Below are 22,620 nucleotides of genomic sequence, written 5' to 3'. Positions count from 1 at the left end.
AGGTAGTGACGTCAAATTTTGATCATGATTAGGCAACGGTTGTTAAAATGTATAATGTTAGGTATATGTATACATGTTTGTACAATATAAATTATGTAGAAAATGAGTAGTTAAGTTTGGTTAATTTTTTGTTCGTTTCTCACTTTATATGATTAGTGTTAGCAATATACATTTTGTCTGTAGCTCATAACGATATTTTATTATTGTAGAACATATCTGCTGTTGTTTTTATTTATTGATGTAAAAAATCATTGACGTATGCGTATGGGTTTAGTGTAGTTAGTAGTTGTTATGGAAAAATATGTGTAAGGTTTTGTTTTATGCATTGGAAGTAATATTTATGTGATGAAGAGTCGAGTTAAACTCACATTGTCCCGAAAGGACGATACTATTATGGCAAATAAAAACTATAACAGTTCTATATGTGTACGGCATAGCGATATAATAATGATAATGCGACGACTATCGGAATGACCCTCCCGGCAATACAAAATCCCGAGGAATCCGTCTTATTTCTTTTATTCAACATTTGTAAAGACGCTCAAAGAAATAATAAGAAATAAAAAATATTATATATATATTGAAATGGAAATATAAAGAGTTGGCGAGACAACGAATTGATACGGCAGAATACCGAGATGTTTCAAATAACGTAAACACAGATTTATCATGTCAGAATATAAATTTTATACATTTTCGAGTAATTTGTTCACAATAGACAATAATAAAATTCGTGCAATATAATTAATTGGCGTACAAGTTGTGGAAAGTTAATCTTATATCGAAATATTGAATGATCGATTAAGTGCCCCTCATATATACATATTATATATTCAATGTGTTATAATAGAACTACTTAAGATTAACGGAAAGATTAGGACGCAAAGGTCAAACTGTGCGTTTCGTTTGCTCTCGAACTGGACAATATTTTCGAAACGAGCGCGTATGTGAATCTACGCAGGTATTCTTCCTCTCGTACCAAAAACGGTGATTAATCAAAATCAAGATATCATAAAAGGTGGACCAGCTACGGCCCGTTCATACTTAACGTTTGGTTTTTTTTTCACGTCGCCTCCTCCCCCTTCTTCTTCCATCTCTAGACGAGCTCTCTCCTTCATTTTCTTATAGTTCGTGGATTATTTCTCCGATGGGAGGTTATTTTCTGCCGTCATATCGCTAAATTGTTGCAAGAAAATGTAAATGGCCCACGTCTGCACGTCGACACAATTTGACATTGAGCTTGAATTTGCAATTTTCAATGCCATCAAGGTCGATTCAATCTAGAATTTCGCACCAATTTATCTCCGAAAAAAATGTGAACGTTATGTTGAAAAAATAAAAAAAACTCATAGCCGAATTTCTCAATCGTTATTGTCTTTTTTTCTTATTCGACTTTCGATATTGATTTGAAAAGTAATCTGAAATGATTTTGAAATTTTATACTTGCAGATTTAATTGTTGAAATGATATTTATACGTATATTATGATAAAATTTGATCTATATTTAAAACGAAGCATGTATATATTTCAATTTTTTTACTCGTATAAATTATCAAATGAAAAATATCTAATCTAGTAGGCGTCTAGTAGCAAACATTTCCGCATTTGATTCGTCGCTAGTACGAGTGTGTGTCTTGATCCCAAGACAATTGATTTTAATTGGTTGATAAATTTTATAATAGATGTTTTTTTTTTTAAATAAAGTGTTATTTCAGAATTGCGCAATATGTTGAATCAAATTAAAATATTATTAGCTTGAAAAAAAAACATGAAAACAAAAAATCGGTCGCCACTTTATCGTTGGCAAATCTAGTATATGTATTTATTATATCACATAAAAACCTGCTAAGAAAGAAAAAGTGTAAAAACATTGAATGGGAACTTTGAGGAGTTCAAATCAGAATCAGAGATGGATGGATCAACAACCAAATACATATGTATAAATAGTCGCTTTTATCTTGCTTGAGATTTTGAGTTTTGATACTAAGCTTCACATTGTGGCGATTTGTGTTATTCGGAAGTGAACAATTTATACAGTTAGAATTTTTTAATACACTTGTGATGTACCTATTTGAAAATTACATTCCAATTCATCCTAATATGACTGAAAAAAATTGACGGATGTGGGAAACTTATCTTCGCGCCTTTTAAGTATCCTCGGTATGCATTGTAGAAAATTTCTCTTTTGTGATCATTTTTTCAACAAATACGGTTTATCGTTCGATCTATTGCTAACGAGAGATTCGTCGAATCCCGTCACGGCACATCATACACACGCTTTCTGTTATGTAGGAAACATTCCGAGTATGCAAGCCGACAATAACATACTTTATTAGTTTATTCTCCATATAAGTGGATACAGTGACGAGGTCGTCTCGGGTCAGACTCCCGAAGTGAGTCCCGGACTCTCTCTCTGTACCTTCTTGGGACTCTCTTTGGCGGTCGGAGAGACGCGTGATGATGCATTTATTACCGAAGCGATAGTGTTTCAAAGGACGAGGTGCTAAGGACAAAGGGCACCGAAGTGTATTCGAAGAACTAAAAGCTTTCAGTTCGATGTAAAGCTTGCGAGGTTCGATGTTGAGCTTCAAAGATATGTGCCATTTTGTAAACGAACATTTACTGATCTTTTTAGTGTGAAATTATTCATTATTTTATCTGATAGAGAGTTGAGAATTATATTCATAAAAGGTATTAAGTTATAAGATATTTAGATAATACAGTGATGGCCACTTTCAGTTTGAGATTTTATCTCATCGGCATGAATTTTATTTGATGGTCGTTGGAATGGTTGTCGTTAGTCATTTCGTAAATTGATATTAGCTGTTGTTGTAAACACAGTTAAACTCGCATTAAATTCCGATTCTGAATGCTTATTAGTATATTATTGTGTCTCGTATCTTATTTGGTTGAATTATAATTAAAAATTATGTAAATTGTTAATAATAATTTATTCGCTGGTTCACTGTTCGCTTCTGAAGCTAAGAATCGAATTTCTATTATGTTTGGCCAGTGTCGACTTTCGCTCTAAATTCGCGAAGGAAAATTTTAAATATTCGCCAACAATTCGACGATAAAAAATTAGAAGGACCGCTTTTGCTCTTATCTCTCGGCTCGACCGGTTTTTTTTCCTCGTGTGTATATTTTTTTCTCGCGATCAAAATTATAAGGTGAAATTTAAGATCTGAAAAGTTTAGACTAGCCCGCGGCCTAAATGACGCGTTTGTTCGCGCAAAAGTCTAAATAAAAAATCGTTTAAAATTTGAATTTTCGCACCGCGGAATGCTAAAATGTATGCATGTTTAAAATTTTAGAAATCTTCGGGTTCATCGGGGTCATTATTTTATTTTCATATTGTGTTTTTTTTCGAAAAAATAAATATAAATTTGTGTGAATTTATGAATTTTTAATGATCGAAACTTTATCGGCTCGAACGCGATGAATCGTATTGCAACTTAAAATAATAGCTTTTGAAACTATTAAATTTTGATTGAAGAATACAGTATAAATCTTGCGGTTTAGAACTTAATTCCAAAATTGTATTTTTTATGCGAAACCGATATGGTGAGGCTTTATATCATGCACTTGTAACTTTACACTGACAGGCAATTTATCCGGTCGTATAAAAATCAACAATTTTCCGTACCCGTATGCGATATTTATTTGCGCAAATTTGACTTTGTTTATGTGAATTTCATTTAAAACGAGAAAAAAAATTGTTTCCCAATTTGGAGATGTGTTTTGTTCCAACTAATGGACTGTGTCACGAAATATTCACATACATAATGATGGGCCATAACGTTTTGATTGCAGCTCATCATTGTTAGTAAAAATTACTATTACTATTAATTTCAACGAAAGACTTTCATATGTGAAACAGCAATGTTCAAAATAGATTTAAAAAATGAAATTCATTTGTTGTTTTTGTACTGAAATTTTCTCATCTCATCAAGGAAATATTTCAGTCCTTTCTTTTTCTAAATATTGATAAGGTTTAGTTCTCATTTTGATGTTGTTTTGAATAAGGGATCCAACTCATATGAGTAATATTATGTTCATGGCAACTTCGTAGATCTTCATATTGAATAAAAGTAGTAATAATGTTATTAAATTTTAATTGCTGTCTAATAGTTATTCATCTATGTAAGTTGGTTATGTTAAAGAAAACCAATCCATTTAATAAAGGGCCATCGGCTATGCTCCCAAAATAATTTATCATTTTGAAAGTAATATTAGTGCAATTCAAATTCACATATACCTGTCAAAATATCTGTATTTCTAAAGTACATATCATATATGTTATTTATTTGTTCTGATTTATGGCTTAATTTGACTGCCATTAAAAAAATTATTTAAAACTTCATATAAGGAAAAAAAGTAATAAAAATCAAATGAATCAAACTTTTGAATTAAAAATGAAAATTTAGTATGAATACGTAATGTTATATTTGTTTTGTTTAAATTAAATTACATATGTACTATTATATTATTCAAATCCATAAAATTGATAATTGATAATGAAATTATGATTTTTATTATAATCCTGACAATATAATTGAATTTTTCACGGCGCTTTAAAATATAATATCCAAAATACATATTTATATATTTAAATTTGGACATGAAATGTTGCACTTCTCGGTGCTTATGATGCGATAAAATGAATTTCGCATTGACTCGACGATCTCAGACGGGCTTGTATATTATACAATACATATCCTTTCACGAAAGAATTCAACCAATTTATAATAGTCATAGTGTTGGAATGCTAGGTAGTCAAAATTTAACATATTTTCTAATCTACACTTTAATTACGGCCGTGTAGCGTTTTAACGGTTAAACCGAAACCGTCTGATTGGACCTGTCAGTTTAAGATCCGACCGATTGTCAGTACGTTATAGAGAGCCGTGTGTATCTTCTATAATAATGCACGCAGAGAGGAACAAACGAAAAATGAAAAATTGCGCTATATGAATTATTTGTTGACCTCTACAATATGTTGGGTCGTGCCGAAAAACGTGCGGACACAGAGACTTCAACGCGTCCAGAATCCCTGTCTGTACACAGTGACAAAAAATTTATAATGAAAACACAACAACGCTTTTTTTTATTTATTATTCTAAAGTAACGGGACTCGTATATATATGTATGTACTTATGTGTGTGGCGAATAATATAATCTTTCGTACGTATCACAATTATTTGATATGTGCCGAAATTGAACCGCATCATCAGACTCCTCCGGATCGTACCAAACGTAATTACGTCAAATTTCAAACACAATAAACACAACTGTTAATATACGCCGAAAAAAAACATGATAATGCACAAAAAAAAATTGGCACGAACGTACGAAGCGGTCGCGGTAGTACAAAAAAAATGTTCGCCCAACGAGATCGACTCTAACCTAACCCACTATTGAAATCTATCGATGTACATATGTAGAGACGGAGAGATGCTAGTGGTACGGTCGTGGAAAAGGGATGAAGTTATCAATTGCCCGTTCGCTCAATTGATAGACGTATCCCGGGGCGTTCAATGAGCGCAAATATGCGTTTTTGAAATTAGGGGTATTCAACTTTGAAGCCGTCGATGATGGGTTCGTTTATTATTTATGGCGATTGGAGACAACTTGTCTGCACGTGTTGTGTTTCAAATCGATATTTAACTTATCGGTGTGCTCTCGCGTTGAAAACTTCTGATGGAATTTTGTCAATTTCCGTTATAGATTTACCCACAGATTTGTATATTTCTCGATATTCGAATGACGAGTGAGCTTTTACGGAAAAACTACCTGCATATGTTGCATTTTAAATGACTTCAATGAAATCAATATCAAAATGTGTCACGCATACTCATCATAATGCCTTCCTAAGAAAAAGTTCACTTGTATTGTACGTGTCGATTAATATATTTTTGAATTGTTTTTGTTTTCAATACCTACTTTTTTAAATAAAACTTTTTTCAGAAACGGTATATTGAATTGCTTTCACTATACTTTCACTATGCTTGAAGCATTGCACGAAACTAAATTGAACCCATTGATCACCCTCTTCCTCCCCTAAATTGTCTAACCTAACCTAACCTGCTTATTTATTAATATAATTTAATTAAAAAATATAGGTATAACTTTTTACAAGGTTTTTATTAGTTTTTTTATTATTTTATTTGCCAATAAGACATGGCAAGCCATGATTCTATAGTAAATCTTGAATGAGAACAATAAACTGTGGTTCAGTATTTTGACAAGGCAACCCAACCCGCATGTCATGATTTACATATAATCGATTTCAAGCGTTTGCTTTCACTGTTACAAATTTTGGAAATTTCTTTACCTATAGGGTTTTGATAGACCTTTGGCTACTGTTTATCTTTCCGGGTTGAGGCTGCAGGCTGTTGACTATCGCCTATATTTGTTTCTTCAAATTGCATTCGTCGATGGATTCATTAATTTTTCGATTGATTAATGGACTCATGGCCACCCTCTATATATGTACATATGTTTTTCCTCAGTTTAGCACACAATTAAGTTTTTAAACGCTTTAACGCGAAACTAATGACATCGCATATTTGTCAGACGTATCGACATTTACACTCTAACAATAGTAGGTCATGCTTTCAATAGTACGTCCAATTATTTTTTAACATACGAAAACGGTTGTTTAAATGACGTTTTTTATATCATTACATTGTTATTCAATATTTTAAGCATTGAATTTCAATTGCAAATAATAATTAATAGTTTATTCCAATCGAAAAACAAAAGACTTGCGATCCACTGCTTGAGAATATTGAACTGGTATCTTCGATGATTTTTTATTTGTTTCAATATCGCGTATAATGGATACGTGTGTGTGTGCTGGTAGATATTTTTTTGGCAAGTTTCTAGAATTTCCTATTCTTTTGTGTGAATTTAATTTGAGATTGATGGTTTTGGGAACGCGAAGCATACCACTTTTGGTATGTAGGATCGAGGTGAACGCACAAAAAAGTTGATTATTCACTTTTTGATGATGTGTATGTAATTATATTACTATACAATCTCCAGGTACATACATATATACATAATACATATATATTTACATTTGTATATACCGCATTAAACGTCGATTATTCTCAAATTTGATTTTATAAAATAAAAGCTTTTTTTTATACGTATATTATTATTTATAGTTAGTTCGGTTCATTCTGTAGGCATAACGCTCTGTAAATTGTATACAACGTGTCTGTCAAAAGCTCACAAACTCTCCAAACTCGTGTAAAATGATTTAAACGGGTAAAATAGCAATGTTTTTTTTATTATTTTATTACAAACCGGATTTTTATAACCGGAACAGCATCGAGTGTATACCGTGTATCTTTTCATCTATTTAGGGTCAACGATTATGTTGATTTCTTAGACCGCGGTCATGGGTCAATCTTTTAAGTGACAGGTGCCTACTTTAACGCCACAAATTAACAGAACCAACCGTTCTAACGACACTGCATTTTATGATATTGAAAAATTTTGTGGTTTCGTTAATTAATTGTTTGTTTTCTTTTTTTCGCAGAATTCTTCGAGGAGCGCTGACAAGAACGTACGGTCTCGTATAAATCAGGTAAATTTTTAAATGTCATGAATTTTTTTTTATTAATCTATAGAATGTTTTTTTGATTGCGTAGTTTGAACAGAATTTAATTATTTATTATTTGTACAAAATGCGATAAAATATTGTGTCGCAATATGTGTTATTTACACTTTTGTGCTATTTTTTAAACATAGAGTTTTCAATATTATTAAAACAACATTCAATCTGATATCTATCTACATATATTTAATGTTTGTATGCTTACATATTTCCGCTATGAAAATCCACAGTTTTCAATTTAGTATCACCAAACTTTACAGTATCCTAATTAGACGTGTAGTTTTTTGGTCTTCTGAAGTTTTTTTCCAACGACACTCGATTATTGCTAGTAGTTTCTAAAATAATAGTTTTTAATAAAAATGCTAAGACCGAAATAAGATGAAAGATTCAGGGTTTGGATCGGGAAATGAGTTTTTATAATAATGTGCGCAGTAATTTTATTTAATAATAAGCAGGAAAGTGTTATTTGACTAGTTTATTCCTTAGTAACAGATTACAGATAAAAAATCATGATGATATAGATTCCAAAAAATTACACATATATGGTTGATTTCATTAATATCGGGTTGACACGATGCGAGTAACATGGAAGTCGAAAACGTTCAAAAACGGTTGAATCACCTGTTGCCACGCTGCGAGTAACGTCCAAGTTACTCGTGGTCCTAGCTAATCGCATCGTGTCATCCCGGGATAAGTAAATCCATTTATTTTCAATGTGAAATTGCTATAGTATTATATTCATAATTGATTTTCTCTGATCTACTTGCATAATATGTACTTTATTGTGCGCGTTCTACATACATGTAACTTTATTATAATTCCTCATTTCATTGTTTGATGGACAAGAGGCCAATACATGTCGGTATATTAGTCCTTTAGATTTTAATCGATGGGGTCCCCATTGTGACCATTTCTCGGAATCGATCCTACACATACTTGTCTCGAGAGTCCATTCACCCGCCCATAGGCTATCTATCATAAAAATTAGTGTTACCGAAACGGAACACTTCGATTTTTATTATGTATGCATACAATGAGTATTTTATTGATTCGACATTGTCCCCGGGTGTCTTCTTCTTCTTCTACATCTACTTCTCCTCGAATTTCGTTAGTCGAAATAATTAACGTGACATTGAGAAATAGTCCACCGTTATTTCTATCGAAGAAAAGGCGAATATAAATTAAAAATATCTTAAAAAATAATTTACAATATTTTTTTCTGAGCGAACGCGCGTGTTTGAAACACGTTTTTGTGCCGAAAAAAGAAATCTCGCGTAAAATATACGAGCTTAATAGGTTTTCGATTTATACCTATGCTCGTGTATTGTGAAAATTAAAATAATAAAAATACACCAACGCCAAATCTATGTATGTATATAAAATTTGCAATAAATTAAAAACTGAAAATGTGTGCGCCCGCTTTGATATACATACGTATATACATAATACGACAACGTTTTTGAACTCGTTTTCCTAAAACTGGATCGCGACGCAAAACAAGTAATTAAAAATTCACTAAATCAAGCGTAGTTGTCGATTTTCGTTTTGAGAGATAGTGTACCGAAAAAAAATCAAAAAATAAAACGAGGTCTCCGTATAACAATTTTAGTAGATTTGGTCAGATTGTTAGTAAAAAAAATGGATACCATTAAGCAAAAACCGGATTTTTATATTATGGTAAATAAACATGTAACGGACCGGTTAATATTGAGCTCGTAATTCATTCTTCTTGAATATCGTTAATAAACGACTATTGTTGCTCTGTAGATTAATGACACACGCATATATTATATTATAAGAAGATAATCGTTCATACATACATACATAAGCTCTCTTCGAAACCAGTGGCTTATTTGTTTTCGCGCACAAAGTGTCCACGGTCATCGGTCAGTTAAGGGTTATTATTTTACAGTCGGTAAACAAGCTGTCAACGAAAGTTTCAGAGATACTTATCTGATCTACAATTGTCGAAATTCAACCTAGATATTTATTTGCGCATTTTGTTTCGATATGAATATTCATTTTCGGCCATTGGAGTGTCACTTATGTATATTCGAAGGTGTCCTTATTAAGGCTCGTTAAAATTATATGCGTATATATGAAAATAAATATAACGACTTAGCTATCAGAGTGCGGTTATAATGTGCGATTTCCATATTATTTCCATTTGTTTATTTTATTTTTTTTGTGTTTGGCATTGTCGCCGATTCAATTTCGCTCGTTTTGATACGTTTTTTATGGTCGGTTAAATCCGACTTTTATAGTGTGCGTGTGTCACCACTATGGTTTGTTTTGGAGATAAACGATATTTTAAAAATCGAACATCCACTACCTGTTCGTTATTATTATTGAATCACATAATCAACTTCATCCGAACGACTTGTGATATTTTTTTACAATGTGTCGCTAAAACGTTTTCACACTTTGTAATTATTTATTGCGGCGATAAACAATGTTTTTATGAAGCTGCTGTTAATTGATATTTAGGAGTCATAATATTATATTAATAGATTTTATTAGATTTTTTACGCACACTTGCTTCATCTAATTTCTGTAACAACGGGTATATTCCAATATGTACTGTCATTACAATTATCTCAATAACCATGTCAATTTGTTTTTTTACGGATGATGAACACAAGTTGATTCAACAATTTTCGGAAGCTTTTGGAAACCCACCAAATGATAGCACTGCTTGTATGTATGTACACATGCATGTACGTATCATACATAGAATGATCCGCTTCCTATGTAAAAAGAGTCATTATTGATTATTGATTCATTAGGCATACGTATACAAAACACGAGTGCACGAAATCATCAATTACATTTCTAGAAATTTGACCGTATCAAAAGAAGAATGTAAACGTCCGATGCATGATCTGTAAATATACGGCGTAATGATCCGTAATTCGTGTAGAAATCATGCTTTATTTATAATTTTGATCTCACAATCGGACGTTCGAGAGCTCGGATTCTGTGTTGTTTTTTTTGTACTCATATATATTTTATATATATTCTAAACGTAATCGGCCACGTAAACCTGTGTTTATGTAAAGGATGAAGTAAAAAAAATCGTAATTCCGTATAATAAAATTTAATTGTGGCACTTTTTGTTGTGTTACATGTACCACGCGGGTCCACCAATAAAATTTTATGTTAATTTAGCGTTATTTCTCTACAAAAACCTGATCGCCCCACGTTTCAAATTTTTACCGTAAAAATATTTATTGATTGTCGGTTGTAAAACCACTGTGGGTGTATCTGTATCACACTACAATAAAATGTGCCCGGTTAGTTGAAGCACCAGATCATCACCTTCGCCATTAATTATCACCTATTATTATAATCAACTTAACATCCCGACTCGCCGAATCGTTAAAATTTCCATCGATCAAAGTTATGACGAATTATGTACATTTTAATGACGAACTATGTTTTATTTAACATTGACATTTCCTACGTGGAATTAAATCAAAGTTATGTGAAAAAAAAAAACTGGTCCAAAAGCAGCCAAAGGGCAACGAGTTGGGTAACATAATGCTTGTTTTCAAACGGTAATAATTGACAGAAAATTTAGTTAAAATAAAATTAACTATAGTCATCAACTTAATGCGACTCGATCAGTACTGGTTTTTTTTTCATGTATGTATGTACGTATGTATGAGTAGTTATGAAATTAATGTCAAGACATAAAAGTTCGTTTCAATTTTTTACTAATTATTTATCATAATTAGTCTATTTTACAATCTATCAAAAAATACATTTTTTTATTATATTTTGTTGCAAAAAGTTGTTTAATTTGAATACGATTTGCATAAACCTTTCAGTTTATTTTTTGTTATAATCTTAATACATAAGTTGTTCCGTCCGTGTTCCTATTTTATTGCAAGTTATTTATTACGAGTTATTATCCGTCATCATCATCATCATTATCGATTCCGTACTGCCGTGCTGCGATGCGAGAAGATTTAAAAAATAATTGTGACACTGTTCTTGATAAAACTTCATTATAATATGGCACGCAGATTTGTTTTAATAGGCATTAATTTGCACGTTCAGATTCTGGGAGGTGTAGCGTTTGACATGTGCTGATTTACCTGATTTTGCAATTGACGCAAAATTGTACAAGTTTCTAAAATTTACTGCCTCACGATTTGGAATTTGATTAAATACAAGTTTCAGTCGATCGCTATTAACCCTAATTTTTTTTTAATCTAAGCCGTTTCGTTTCACAATAGTACACTTTTCTATGGATTGGTCATTTTTTGAAATGATTTTTGGTATTCTGAATTGTAAAATTGGTGGTGTTGATTGAATGTTACGAATTGTGGGAGGGGTCAAGCCCGAAGCGTTGACCAATCAGATTCATTTTTAATTGCACCGATCTAAATAGTGACGTATGAAATCATTATATTTGTCGGTATTATTAATTATGCGGTCTGATTGGTCGTCGCCAAAACATATTCATTGTATGTAATAAAAAAAAAACACACGGCCATATATCATATCGCCATTATATTACTGTAGAACCGTATCATAAATTCGTTTTACACATGTATATACATACATATATAATATTTAATCTCAGATCACATTCGGTGAAATTAACGTATGTGTGTGTAGTAAGTAGGTAGGTAGCATTCGTATTGAGTAATTACAAGTTTGGACGTTTGAAAACGAATACAAAAAAAAAGAAAAAACAAAATGAGAAGAAAGAAACGAGTCTACCGCGCTGCTGTGCCGCCATTGTGTGCGTATGTAAGTATTGTTTGAAACATCAAAACGAAATAGTGTCCGTTTTGAATACGTATAGTGATATTTATTTGTAGCTGGAAGTGTATGTATGGAGTGGGAAATATTAATGCGGTGAAGCGGGCGAGTTTCGACCCGAAAACCACAAGACAATTAATCAAACATCATATCAAACAAGTGATCAAGATAATGGAAAAAAATATCTTCGATTCAAATTGGACTCTCCGCGTTCCTTTGCCCTAACCCGAGAGAGGCTTGCTTAGTGTTTTTTTGAAATATTTATAATATATAATACGGTCGTGTGCAATACAGAAGAGATATGTAGATACATGGCGCGTTTCGTATCGGCGGCATCCTTATTTAAAATGTTTATGCGTGAATTTTTTATTTTTTCGGTCGAAAATAAATTACAATAAAAGAGGCTCTCTCTCTCTGTGTGCATGTGTGTGTGTGTGTGTGTGTGTGTGTGTTTGGGAGTAGAACTTTATATAAATTCAAACCTAAATTAAAAAATTCTTTACATAATGAACGTTTTCCCCTCGGCGTATCTATGGATTTATATTTTATACCTTAGGCTAGTATGTTAAGCCGAGAATATTTTCGGATTAATTTTTATATGAGAATTTTCCTTATACTCTGGTTATTGATTTTAAAAGTCGTGTTTAAGTGCAAAGAAAAATCGGAAAGTTGTTGGATTGATAAGGAATGTAAACAACTATGGATGAATATTATCGATTCCGTTTGTGTGTTTTAGCATATTTTTAAATATTGCGCTTTTTAAATTTCTCGCTTTATTTATTGCTTTTTTTTCTTCCGTGCGCCTATTTTAATCATATACTAGTTTATGTTATATTAAGTATCGTTTGGAACATCGATATATGTAAGTCGAATACATACATAATGTAAATTTTAATATAATCATTGAAAAAGTCATTGTATTCTTGAATAGTCTATTAATAACACTAAGACACAAAAAAAAAAATACGGGGTAGACACTAATCAATATTTGACCCACCGAATTCGAATATGACAATGATTTTTGTTGGTTTCCGAGAGTTTGTGAGACAGATTTTTGGCTTTTGCAGTCTTTAACTCAAAATCTGGTATTGATGTGCCAAAGGCGAGTATTGGAATCAATAGTCAGTTGCTTTTATATATTCATTGTAATCTTGTAATGCTTTAACTTATAATTAATTATCTAGCGAATTTTAAAATTCAAAAATATTTAATTCAAATTCAAAAATATTAAATGATATTTAAAAAAGCTCCGGTAATAGTTTCATTATGACAATAGATATTAGATTGAATTTTATGATAAATGAATGATTTTTTATTATTTTTTTGAATGATTCTTTTCAAATATTAAAGACGTTGTTACTTTTGAATCATTCATAATATAAAATATGTGTTACAAAGTGACGTAACTAGCGCCTCCGGAAGTCAACGGTGTTGGTATGGTATGAATGAGGAATTGTCTCAAAATGGATCTTCATGAATATTTTATAACGCATTACCACATTATAATATGTGTAAAAAACAGACTTTAAAAATAGTCTAAAAAGGGTAGAGTTTCTTTTGAAAAAAAAAAAACAAAAAATAATATATATACATACCATACATAAAATACTTAATATTTAATAACTGTTTGTTTCATACATTCATTACAAGGCAGTAGTACAAAAAATGCTGTATACCTATTGGCTTTCGCTCATGTGCACATTTGATAGATTAGAATGCAAATTAGCCGCTCGAATTGGTCCGCTTTTGCGCGAAATGATCGATGGTCGCGGTTTTTAGAACGACCGGTCATAGTATTTTGAATTCCGTACCCTGCGAACAGAACCGGAAACATCAAAAGAGATTATGTCATTGTCATTTTCGCCGAATCTAGTTCGCCCGTAATTAATCGACGGAGGATCCACAATGGCGGTGATAATAACAACCGTAATTAAAAATCGTATCGCGCGTCCCGCAGTTTGTGAAGCGCCCGTATCTCGGCACGGGGCAGATCTCTTTTATACACCTATGTATATTTTCGTATGTATATGTATGTAATACCAAAATGGAATTCCGGTTTTGACATTTTATTTTTTGTTACATTTGCTCGATATCATATTCGGTTCGAAATGTCCGTTCGTGTGTGTGTGTGTGTGTGTGTATGTATTTTGGATACATGAATATGTACAAACGGCCACAGATCTCCGGTACGATTGTATGTATTTGTAGCATTTACCTGGTGAGTCGGCCAGCGGTCGGCAACCTTTCGTATTGACGTTTAATCAAATCGTGACCGATTACGATGTGTGTGATACGATCGGCGTATTTTTCGTGTCACTGTAATACGCTTTTTGATGTATCCGTGTTTATAATATGTATACTCTTCATGTTTTAATTAATTTTGTGATGTAGTTATGTACATTTAATACATTATACATATTTTATGTATGTATGTAATTACTCTTCCTAGCATGTGGAATAAATTTATTATGATTAGATATGACATGTTTACATGCTTTTAGGTTTGATCTTTTATGGAAATTGGCAAGTCTCTCTAATTAACAACATTAAATATGCATTATTTTTAGATTATTTTCATTAAAATTCATCTATAATTTTGTAATCAAATCTATCTATCATCAAGTATACCTACTTATGTAGAAAGTCTATATTTAAATAGCATTCTAAATGCATCAGTCGAGTTCATAAATTTATTACTTCTCATCTAATTTATGCAAATTTTGCTTTAAACATACATATATTGATACTAATAGTAAAAGGAGCAATACTATACATACATACATACATACTTAAAATTAAAAATTATAAAATTCTCTATTCCTAATCTCCATATATATATATATATATGTCCACGCATCTCAAAGATGAACGTAAGATTTTTAAATCTCCACTTCACAAGTCTGTCTTCTTTGATTTAAACCGTGTATGCAGAGCCCTCCCCCCTTTCCTTTTAAAATCATATCTACTGCTATTTTATATCGGTACATTATATTTAAATTATATACATACATATACATAGATGAAATTGGTTAGTTGTTTGATAATATATGTACATACATAGATATGTTATATTGTCAAGAAACCAAGACTTGTAGTTTGAAAAAATAATCGAAGGATTTCTATGGTTCATTTTTTGACAATTTTCGTCCGAAAGCAGTAAAATTGTCTTAATATTTATTATTTCACTGAAAATTTTGGAAATTCGTTGCATTTTGATGGTTTTAGCGCCCCCTGATTTTGGCGCCCGGGTCGCCGTCTCCTTGCATGCACGGCTCTGCATCTACATATGCCTTTGATTCGGATAGTGTGTAATAAGTCAATCGCGTAACACCTAATTTAATCATTTTTGTAAGTTATATGTATGTATGTTGCGACATACATATAATTCGTATTGTAATTTTTTACTTTATCTATGTACGTAGTAACAATAGATGAAGTTTTGTGAGTGAACTCAGAATCGATTACTGATCACGTTTTCATGATCTAGAAAAAATGCGTGTGTCTGTGTATTTTGGGGATTTTTTCAACACCGTTAGTCCTATCAAACCGAAACTTAGTATCGGTTACTGAAATTCTTATCAACACTACGTACATTTTTTTCAAATTTTTAAGTTGACCGGAAATGGTACCTCCCCTTATAGGTGTCCTCTTTTTTTTAAGTTTTTGAATTCGATTTTCTCCCAAACTACTAACTGAATCGGACTGAATTTTTTTTACATGTACAAGAAATAATAATTTTTTTATAAAGGTAAGTTGATAATGTATATCCTTTATAGTTATTAACGTATGCAAAGGTCGCAAATTTAACCCTAATAGTCCCCATTGTTCGCCTATCGATTAAAATTCCCGAGAGCACGTATAGATATTATGTACTTCCAAAGGTTGAATTTCCCTGGGAATGTGTATAATTCTCGATATCAAAATCGTGGATCAGCGTCACTATTGAAAATTTTTATAATTTAATAGTGCAGTGACAAAAAAAATTGGCCACAATGCTCGGCGATCGAACTGGCCGACCTCTCTCAGTTTTTATCATCGGGAAGCATCTGTTGGATTTTCTCGCGGCGCAAATGTCGGCGAAAATGGAAAACGGGGGTAACGATCTCGCCGAGCCGACATCTCGTAATAATTGAACGATTGTTATGTGTGTGTTTCGCCGACTGGCGGCCAATCGGCAAACGGAGCTTCTCAAAATATTTCGAATTTGTATTATATTATATGTATGTATGTACATTGGAACTGGATCGTAAAAATGTATAGGTATCTAATTTTCTTTTGGCAATATTGAAATTTGATTTTGCGTAGACGTAATATTTTTCGCTCAAACCGCAAACGACTTGAATAGCGTTTTCTAATAATAATTCGTAAATTGCTGTCGAATTTTGTTATGCCCAGTGTGAGTGTGTGTGCTAAAAAAATAGGTATTTTTTTGGTTTTATCGAACATTATGTTGAGAAACGTGTGGAATATGTGCGGTTTGTGCTCGAGTGTGTATACTCCCCTTACCCGATTGGCAAACGTTGCCTTTGGGGCACTTTTGGCAAAACTTATGAGAAATCGTTCCGACGGTCGTTTTTATTGTTTTATTGTTGGTATATTAATAAATAAAAATGTTTTCGAATCGGCCGCCCGTTTGGTTAATCCAGTTTCGCGAAACCTGATCCGGCCAACTAGATCTAATAGGAAGCCGAATGACCCCAACGGCGAATACGCGGTCGAATTTTTCAATAGGTGTGTATTTTTTTTTCTTCGTATATATGTATGTACTACGACAAAATATTATAAATTAAATAAATAAAGTCGGATTGATAAAAAAAATCGGCTGCAATAAAAAAAGGTCATGCGGCCGGTCAACGTGTTAAAATATACGGTCGAACCGCTAAATTATTTGAATAAAATACAGGTTTTTATCGTTTGCGGTTTTTGTCCTTTTTATTGTTTAAGACGCTTTTTATTGTTTGGGCTTTCACTCGCGAAAATTTCGACGAAAAATACATAAAAATGTAGAAAACGCGATAAATCTACATATGGCTATAAATTAATGCTTTACAATATCCGCTTTCTGTTTTCCATAATTTTCACACGATTTATTTGGCATACAAAATATTAACAACTTGTTTAGTTATGATGCCAATATAAATCGCTATAATCACCTGGGAAAATTTTCGGAAAAGCTTCGTCAGCAAAATTGAATACAAAAGTCATAGAAAGTTATTTGTATAATTAGTCACAGCTTATCTCAATCGTTATTGCTTATGACCATTGATTGAACATTGATAAGGTTTTAATAAAAAAATCAGACAAGTTCCTTTGATTAATTTCCATCATATCTGGCATCAAGGCAACAGGACATCGTTGAATAAATCAGATTTAAAAAGTATCAATAAGAAAGTTACAATTTAAGTTTATGCGTAATTATAGCGTGTAAGTTAGCTTTATGACATCAATTTATACATTTATGTTGTGGTATTTTTCATTAGCTAAAAAATTTCAATTTATTTTTGTACGTAATTATAGGTTCAGTTTTTAGTTGGTTCGATTTATATTATTGCGGTTAATTGGAATGCATATTTTCTGTTTAGGCTTTGTAATTGATTATTACATCCATTCGTATGTTATATCTGTATATTTATGCAAATTAATAATAGGATTAAAAGAGAAAAACAAACATGCCTGCGTTAGTAATGAGATTGCGTGACTAAAAATTTATATGTTTACATTGCGTTCAAACATTAAAACACATTGCGTTCATTAGACCTTTAATGCGCGGTAATCATACACGTTTAATCGTAAGATAGTTTATTTGATTAAATAAATGTTTTATCTCAATAAAAACGCGATGATCGAAAATGTCAAGAAAAACGGCTATTTTGTTTTTGCCATATTTTAATATAACACACAGCCTCCCGTAGTCAATAGAAAGTAGTTATCTATTAACGTCGCCTATAACCATTAATACGTAATAATATATTGTTGTTGATTTTTTTCTTCTACTGAAATGGTTTTTATCATTTTTAATATACACCTTGTATAATATGTAAGTCAATAATTGTAAATGAAATGATGAGATCATGATCTTTAAACTCCACCTTATGTATTTATTACTTACTCGTTGTTTAGGATTCGAACCATCTATCATTTCATACTTACAATTATACAAGCTAAATATATTGTTAAAACGAGCACATGCGTATGTATGTGTGTGTGTATTATATATTTTTGAAGTTAGCAATTACAATAACAAATTATAACAATTTCGTTTTGTCATTATCGTGGCCGTTGGGCGGTGGCTCCAACAACAAAGTGAACTCATTTAGTGTTGGCAATTTCGCCAACTTGTAGATTTATTATTTATTTGGCAGCCATTTTAGAAATACGATATTAATTAATTGATTTAATTATGTTGTTATGATTGATTTGGTGAAATTTTCTATTAAATTTGTAGTCTACTGTGTTCATGTTTCGAATTATTATTATAATATAGAGTTGATGCATAATTAATTTCTAGTATATTCGAATACATAAATCTATGAAAATATGATAATTATGTGTGTATAATAAAACAGATTAGAATGTCAGCCTTTTTTACAATTTTGTTTTAGACTAATTAATTAGATGTATATTTTAGACGTCTTCTGTATTAATTTTTAAGCAGTCGAATAAAGTGTGTATCATATTTATACATAAAGTGTGTATCATATTGGACGGGAAAATTTTGTGGAAAACCTTTATTTTTCCATATAACCAGTTAAAAATTTCGACTTTTTATTTTAATCATTTTTAGAGCATTTTCGTATTGTAAATCTTACATGTAGCTCTTTAATTACATTATTCTATTCGGTTTTAAGTATATAATAAGGCTTGCATCCATAACCTTCTCGAGGCCTTAAAAATATATATTATATTTTACTGACTCTCTTGAATCACATTCGACGGTCTCAAATTGATATAAATTCAAATTTATAGCAATTTGAAAGGCGACAGTTTTTGATGTGGTAGCTGCTACTAATATGTACATACGTATATTAACTTCACAACTTGAGTACACACGGATGCGTTTTCTATCCCGAATCGCAGCGGAAACATGCACACTTTCGTGGGCACGTTATAATATTAATAACGATCATCACGCTCGATTGCCCACCGAAAAGCCGAAACGATTCATCAATTGCGGGGCGACGATCGATCTCGCGGGTGGGCTGGACCGTCAAACCGCGATAAACGAGACTAACAATCGAGACGAGACTTTCCCTATTCGCGAATACCTATGTAAGATGTTGCGAAACGGTCTGTTGCAAATTTCGATCGAGTTCATTATCGGTAAGTAGGGTCTAACCGCGTGCACGCGCGCGTGGGTCGCTCAACTTGACCTCGGCTATGTGTAATTTATCGTCCAGATATGTAGGAAACGGCTGCGAGACACAGTTTGACATTCGCTACTTTCGATCGAAAGCTGTAGCGGATTGATCGCGAACGGCACGCGCTAACGTAATAAATTAATTTCCTGAATGAACTTCTGTACGTCTATGTGCCTACTTCCGATTGGAGACTGTTCTCAATATATTATATATGCGATATTAAATGATTGACTTTTAGTTTTTTTTTGTATGTACATATACATATGTATGTACATATATCGGTGTGCGTAAAATTGAATGTCAGTCTGTGTGTGTTTTATTTATATGTATGTTTCAACAGCTTTTGATTGATCGAAAGTAAATTTTTGCAGTGGTACTTTTAGTTGGTACCTATTTTCCAGTGGTGTTTTAATGTGATGATATACATATTTCTTGACTTTGTTTTGATTTAAAATGATATTTTTTGATTGATACCTAATTTGTGATTCATGATGTTCTTATATATTTAAAATTCATAATATCAAAGCAATCAAAGAAAGTGGCGAAGTCCACTTTTCTTCATTTTGCGAAATATCTCGCAAAGCATTAAATATGTATAATGTTTTGCGTTTATTAATATTTAAAAATACTGGTGGCCTTTATAAGTCTATTGTGCTTTTCCAAGGCTATGGACATATCGAATTAAAAGAAGTGATAACAATTCGTGAATTCAGTCAAACAGAAATAGTGTTTTTAGAACTGAAAATTGGACTTTTTGGAAATACTTTCAAATATGACGTCTCATATATAGATTTCGACTACATTTCAGTAATTAAAAACAATTTTTTTTAAATATATTGCCGATTGAATATTAAATTTATGCTCTAATGAATAAAATGCGGTTGTTGTCAGTTATTTGGGACACGTCATTTTTATAACACTTGACAATTAACGGCTAACTCAATTTTCCAAAACTTTTCCATATAATTTAGTGTGCTTATGTTGTAATCGATAGGATGCTTTAAATTTTGGTTAGTTGAAATACATCGACTCTAGAGTACTTTGACCCAATTAATTGCTGTTTCAATATTACAAATCTTTGTCTAGAGAGCTTCAAGAATTGTCCCTACTTGTATTATTTATGAACTGTACAAAAAAATAGCACCAAAAGTTTATTTTTTTCTTATTTTTAATATAATATATGCATTTTCTTGTTGAAAATTTAAGCTCTTAATAGCGTTTTTATAATAGAATATTCAAAAATCTAACATGTACTAAAAAATATTGCCTTGACGAATATGGACATTTTTTTACGTAGCTGTCGATTATTATTGCAATAATAAAAAATTGAGGTATCCTGTCAAAAAATATATTGTTATGAATATTTATAATATTGCGTCAATTTTATAGATTTTTCACGCCTTAAGACCCGTCTCGTCTTAATTTTAACGAATTTCCACCGCGGTGTGTATTAAAATAGTCGAGCGTGTAATACGAGACAAATTACGCTATTTACATTTCATTTTTTATCTACCCGATGTGGATAGATGGATCTTATCGCGTTTTAAGCGAAAAATACACATTTTCACGGAGGGAACTAATTTGAAAATTTATTTTTCGTCGAGCGTGAAATTGTAATCGCACCACACGCTAAGAGCCCCTGATCCGAATAATACGTACGTACAAGTTTGCACTAATACGTGCATATATAATAAATAATGAATAAATCGTGGGTGTGTGTATTACCATACACGAGTTTGTATTCTTATGTGTGGAGCTGTCTAAAAATTTTTAATCTAAAATCTGAAATGTAACACATATAAGATCGCGAGGAGGGTCGCTCTGATAATTCGTCGATAGCTATTTATTTATTCAATTTTTATTTTTTTGGTACTTACAATAACATTCGCTCTTGAACTTGATATTGACTCGCATTTGGTAAGAGGGCGGGTAAAGGTCATCGCTCTCGTGTTGAAAACGTTATGGATTGTCTTGATCCGTATCTTTTCATTCAATTCAAATTACAAATTGTAACATTATCGAGATGGGTGCTTATTTAATTTGTTTTACCACTCTTGAATGTGATGGTATTTTGAAAATTTAGATTCGTTCGGCGAAACTATTGATAATGCCTCTTAAGAGGACAACTTTTTTTTATTGATAAATACGAGTCAAACAACAAATATCTTAAAATTATTCGAGGTCACACGGAATGTCGGTCGCGAAATCTGCTTTCAAATATATACAATTACTCAAAAAAACCACTTGCTCCGAGCTCATAAATAATCAAAAAAATTACATTAGCATATTTTATCTCATATATGTACGTACTTATACGAATCTATTCGAGATTATTTATATATACGATGTTAGAATATATTATTCTTTGCCATATTTGATACACAATCGTCGATGTTTTCGATAAATTGATATTGAATGTTCGGCGATTTTAATTGAATTTTTTGAAGACTTACTTACATATGTACATATGTAGTTGTAGAGAATTGATAGAAAACATTTTATCAAATATGCATACACTATATATACTATGTAGGTTAAGCTAAGTTTAAATTCTGAATTCTAATTAAATTGAAATTTTGAAACTCGTTTGTAAGCAGCTTAGGAAAAGCTCAATATTTTCACAAGTGTATTAAATTAGTACGTGCTTATGTTTTATCACATCTTTATATTTTGGTCAAATATTTTATATTTTGAATATAATACATAATAAAAACTTGAATTTTAATCAATTCGTACGTAAACGTAATGAATGAATAATTCATAGTAAATATTTGAAAATTTTAGCCGTCATTTTTATAATGAATAAAAAATCAAAATATAATATATCGAAAACTGCATATAAGGATTAGTAAAAAAAAAAAA

The 22,620-nt window shown here is 31.7% G+C and overlaps 1 protein-coding gene across 2 annotated transcripts in view; it reads left to right on the top strand.

The window, feature by feature from the left end:
• The window catches only part of LOC143913272 (zinc finger protein castor homolog 1-like), a 120,330-nt gene that overhangs the window by 62,717 nt on the left and 34,993 nt on the right, over nt 1-22,620 (top strand). For both annotated transcript variants that reach the window (XM_077432961.1, XM_077432960.1), the window contains exon 4: nt 7,550-7,597. The gene's annotated coding sequence lies outside the window, so the exon portion shown is untranslated. The remainder of the gene's footprint in view (nt 1-7,549; nt 7,598-22,620) is intronic.

The sequence above is a fragment of the Arctopsyche grandis genome, chromosome 6 (assembly GCF_051622035.1).
Source record: "Arctopsyche grandis isolate Sample6627 chromosome 6, ASM5162203v2, whole genome shotgun sequence".
Classification (NCBI taxonomy): Eukaryota; Metazoa; Arthropoda; class Insecta; order Trichoptera; family Hydropsychidae; genus Arctopsyche; species Arctopsyche grandis.
Note: the sequence above shows the minus strand (reverse complement) of the source record. Positions and strands in the feature narration are given on the sequence as shown.